At 35.2% G+C, this 5,225-nt stretch overlaps 1 non-coding gene across 1 annotated transcript; it reads right to left on the bottom strand.

Moving 5' to 3' along the window:
* Window positions 1–4,848: 4,848 nt before the first annotated feature.
* Window positions 4,849–4,954, bottom strand: LOC128097998 (U6 spliceosomal RNA). Its single transcript, XR_008214050.1, has one exon. It is a non-coding gene; the product is annotated as a U6 spliceosomal RNA (small nuclear RNA).
* Between the last annotated feature and the right edge of the window lie 271 nt (window positions 4,955–5,225).

A 5,225-nucleotide genomic window follows, 5' to 3' on the forward strand; every position in this document is an offset into this window, starting at 1 on the left:
TAGTAGCCTATCTATAAAAAGCATTATCCCCTGTATAGGGTAAATCAAATTAAATGTGTGTGTGTGTGTGTGTGTGTGTGTGTGTGTGTGTGTTTGTCTATGAACTGTGTGCATATTTTATAAAATAGGTTTTATTATAATGTCTAAAGAGCAATTTATTAGAATTAAAAATGAAAATATCTTTGAATATAATCATATTTCGCTTTACTAAGCTGTAGGCTACTTTTGAGGGGAAATGACTCTAACCTAGTTTTCTAACATTGGAACTTAGCATTATGTTTGGCATACAAAACATTCAAGAGGACTTTGTTGGATAAGTGATTAAATAATTGACATATAGAATCCATAATTACATAAAAATATTACATATTTGCTTCTTACACACCTATGGTATTGGCAACATACAAACTTTAGGCCCTTTTAAATTTTCTTTCATTCTGTCTAAGCTAAGTATTAGACATCTCAGTATTTCTGGATCCAGTTTTTGCCCACCAAAAGCATTATTTAATATTTATTTGAATGTCATTGATCTTTGTAGAATTATTTTCATTTAATCTTACATTCAGTTTTACCCTTTGGCTACCTCTGTCTTACATATTAATTCAAGAGCATAGTTGTTTTAATAGACTCAGTAACCTCTTTCTGCATCAAAACGTAGGAGACTTTTCTGACAATGACAAATTGCTTCTCCTCATGCTAACAGAGAGCACCACCCATTCCACAGTTCCCCACTCAATATTCTAGTAGATGCTAATGTGAGGAAGAGAGAAGAACTTCACTCGACTTAGGAAGAGTGTTATAAAGTTACAAGAAATGCATTTTAACAAAATATTATCAGGACAGTATTTGGATGGTTGAAATGATAATTCAGAGGAGATATTCTAAGCAGAGAGAAATGATATTTCAATAGATTACTATAAATGGTAATGAGTATACTTTGTCCAGAGTTTAAGGAATATACATTTGAGTATGTTGCACAATCTCTTTAATACATCAAGAAATTGAAAACACTAGTTTTAGGGAACTTATACTTTTTATTCTTATTTTTATTTCCCAACCAGTATATAAAATTCAAACTCCATCTAATATAATCACTGTTTATCAGAAGAAATAAGCATCCTTCGCTCCCTATTTGTGGTTATTGTGATTCTCACCTTGATTTTTTTCTTTTTAGTAAATGAATCAAATTATCAAAGGATATTATGAAAGGAATGAGGTGAGCCACAGGCTTATAGTTTTTTCTTATTTTCAAAATTCAGGTTAAACATTAACTGCAGTTGGTAAAACCTCAACATTTTATTATCATTTTTAATCTATGAAAGAATATAGCCAACTAAATAATAAGTGATGTTATGAAACACAGCATGATTGGTTTCATTTATTGTGGAAGGGGAGCTAAAGGGGCAGTTTAAGACCAGTTTGTATTGTAGTTTGCACAGTGGGAAAATGAATAAGTAAAATGAGTAAGCTTCATTGTAATTTGCAGACAATAGCAACAGCCTACAGCATTTGCATGAGATTTAGCTCTTCAGAACCAAAAGCATGCTGGAAGAGGTGAACAGATTAGAGTGGACAAATGAGGTCATTCTGCTGTGACCGGGACAATAAAAATGAATGGAAAGTAAATTTGCTGTTTGGTACATTTTCTCTCACAGCCACTGCTTTCCAAAGGGCTTATTGATTTAAAGGAGTCATGGAAAAAGTCATGTTAAAAACACATAAAAATGAAAAACTACAATGGCAATCATAGCTATAGAAGGTATCCTTTTGTTTGGTGACTGTTGTAGTTAATCCTTCATTGTATGACAATTGCTTCTTTAGACAGCTGATTTCAGTTATTACATATCACTGTGTTATAAGAAGTACCTAAATTAAGGCAAAAGGTTGTTTCCAAGGTTCAGTTAAGCAAACATGGACATAATCAAGTGTCCTGTAATTCAAAGCAGGCAATGCCCCATAATTGTTTCATTTACTCTAAAAGGGGGGGGGGAATGACATCTCTAGAATAATTAGACAAAATAGTTTGACAAGATTATTTTAATTGTAAGTAGGAAATAAAATAACAAACTGGAAGTTTATATTTTCTGATCATTTTAATTCACTACAGACTATATATATATAAGTTCAGGCATCATTATGATAGTTTGTCCCATGTTCTACCCATTATCTTCTGTGCTCTAGATACCTCTATAAATGTTGATGCAAAAACAAACAGGACATAATTCTTCCCTGAAAGAATTTCCCCAATAATACCAGAAGGGGAGATAATGTTGTTGTGTATGCACAGATTATTAAAATATACAGAAAATAAACATTGAAGGTAAATTTCAGATAAAAGGCTAGTTTAAGCACTTTCTGTCTTACAATAAACTTTACAAGTTGCTCAGCCCTGGCAAAGAGTAGGAAAATAGAAACCAAGAAATCCATGCTGCGATCTTAAAAATGTTTTAAAAAAGGAGTTAATCTAAACACACACTTACAAAACACACACACACACACACACACACACACACACACACACACACACACACACATACAAGTTGCAATGATTGATGCCTAATCTCACTCATATTGACCAAATCATTATTATCATACAATCATGGACACATAAAATGAAATAATATAATCATAAGTTGACGAGTAAAATTGTCAGTCTTACTTGAAACTATCATTTTTATTTCCTCATTAAAAATTGTTATGGACATGGGTGTCTTTCCTGCATATATAAAATCATATTCTAGGCCAAGTCCTCAAAAGGAGGGTGCTTCAACTGCGGAGCCTTCTCTCTAGTTCCAATGTCCTGATTCTTAATTTTCAGAAGTTTAATAATAGGATGACAAGAATTCCTAAAAAATAACATTTCTTTGATCTGCATGCTAATGCACAACTGAATGCTAATCTCTAATATGAGTGTAGTAAGAAGTAAGGCCTTGGATAACAACTGGGTTAAGAGGGCTCTATCCTCATGAATGGTACTAATTCCCTTGTAAAAGAGTCTCCTGGTAACTAGCTTAACCCTTCTATTTAGGAAAAAACATATAGAAGGAGCCGTGAATTGGACACTTTCTACCAGAACCTAAATCTGCTGGTGCCTTGATCATGTGCTTTCCACTTTCTGAAAATGTGAAAAATAATTTTGTACACTTGATAAGCCACCCAGTTCACAGCACTCTTGTGATAGCAGTTCCAGTCCACTAAGACATACTCCATAAGCTACACCCATACTTAGCCTACGGTAACCACCATCTCAGAGAATAGACAGCTATGTCCAAAATAAAAAATTTTTAAAAACCCCATAATCATGTCATTTGAATTGAAAATGTGAACTTCTAAAAAATTTAATGCAGAAACTTTTCCATGACATTGTAGTGTATATAAATGTTCACTAAACTGGGGGAGAACTTAAAGTCAAAGAGTGGAGAGAGGAAGTTCTGTGTCCCTAGGTGATACCTTGGGAAGGAGGGGGAGAAGCAATGGGTTTCTAGAGCTTCATATGGCCCCCACCCCGACCTATTCTAAACATTTATTATACAACAGAATTATTTTACTGGCTCTGTAAAATCTAATAACAGCCACTATCAAATCTTTATCTTCCATTTGAAAAAAAAAAAAAAAACCCACCTACCTTACCCAAGCTTCCATCTAATTTAGTTTTATATGTTACAGTTTGAGAAAACAAGACAAGGCTTTCTATCTTTTCCATTCTCTTATCTTGGGTCATGAAACACATATTGCCACCAGCAGCTAAGAGTAGGGTCAGCATGCAAAGTGGCTGTCTCTCCTCCATAGAGCAGGTCCATCCAGGGTATTTCTGAGAGCGATAACTTTAGACATCCAGTGAATATCTGCTGTGCTTTCCATATGTGTTCTACTTGTTCTATTCTTGATGGGCAAGGTAGGAAATGCATGGAGATCTGAGGTCATCACATGAAGCTCCTCTCAGATAATTCAAATGGTTTAGAATTTGAACGTGGAATGTACAATAGGGGCCAGGAATTGAGAGCTTGGATACCAACTGAAGAGTTTTGGGGATGTGATTGGATTCGGAGGGCTCTGTTCTAACCAGTAGGTAGTTTTCTTACTGGAGCTTTAATTTGGTTGCCTGACTAAGAAATGATAGGAAATATGAAATATAGCCTAGTTAGAGCAAATAGATCATTGGGGTCATGTCAAGGAATGATGAACCCATCCTAGACCCTTTCTGTCACCTTTCTCTACTTTCTGCTGCCTTCCACGAGGTAAGGAACTCTACCTCTGCCACAAACTCCTCTAGTCATTGTATTCTTCATTCACATGGTCTTAAATCAAGGGATCCTTCTGATGCAAACTTGAGAACTCTAAGCTAAAATAAGCCCTTTCAAATATTAAAGTTATTTCCCTCAGACAGTACAAATGTGTCAGGGTTTGAATATGAAATACCCAATGTGACCTTGGAATTGAGAGCTTGGATGCCAACTAGAGAGTTTCAGAGATAGGATTGGTTCTGAGGGCTCTGTTTTTGTCAGTGGGTAGCTCCCTCACACTGGATTCATAATTGGTTTCCTGACTGAGAAGTGATAGAATTTGTAAGAGTAAGGGAAAAAAACAAGTAAAAATAACTAACACAAAATGCAAGCACTAAGAAAAGACGAGCAGCACAACCAGGGCAGCCGTTGCCTGTCACTCACTCCCCCCTTGGTTCGTCTGGTGTTTCTGTTGTGTTTGACCTTTAGGGAAGTCTAGAAAGCCAACTGGGGATTAGATTATAAAGGCCTTAAGAACCACAGAGATTTGGCCTTTGTGTGCAGAGTAAATTTTGGAGCTTTTACTTTTTTAATTAAAAATGTTTTTCATACAATAAATTGAGAAAATAGTACAGAATACTTCGTGAATTTGCACGGCATCCTTTCACAGGGTCCGTGCTAATCTTCTCTGTATCCTTCCAATTTAGTATATGTGCTGTGGAGGTGAGCACTTGAAAATGTGTGATAATATGAGACTAACATTTTATCCAGCTTAAGAAAAACCGATCAGTCACCTGATGCATGTTAATGTGCTGCTCTTTTCACAGGAGCTAATTTCTTATTTATGACAAATCTGTATTGCCTTAGGCCAGTACTTAAAACCTCATTATAGTGAGTACTGGAATGCTTTAGAAACAAAATAAAAGGAATATTAACAATAAATATTGATTGCAGCCTAAATGAATGTGTGTGAACTCTATTGACTTTCAGGAAGACAGAGAA

Source organism: Peromyscus californicus, unplaced genomic scaffold, assembly GCF_007827085.1.
Source record: "Peromyscus californicus insignis strain IS unplaced genomic scaffold, ASM782708v3 Scaffold_5__1_contigs__length_169319896, whole genome shotgun sequence".
In the NCBI taxonomy this organism is placed as follows: Eukaryota; Metazoa; Chordata; class Mammalia; order Rodentia; family Cricetidae; genus Peromyscus; species Peromyscus californicus.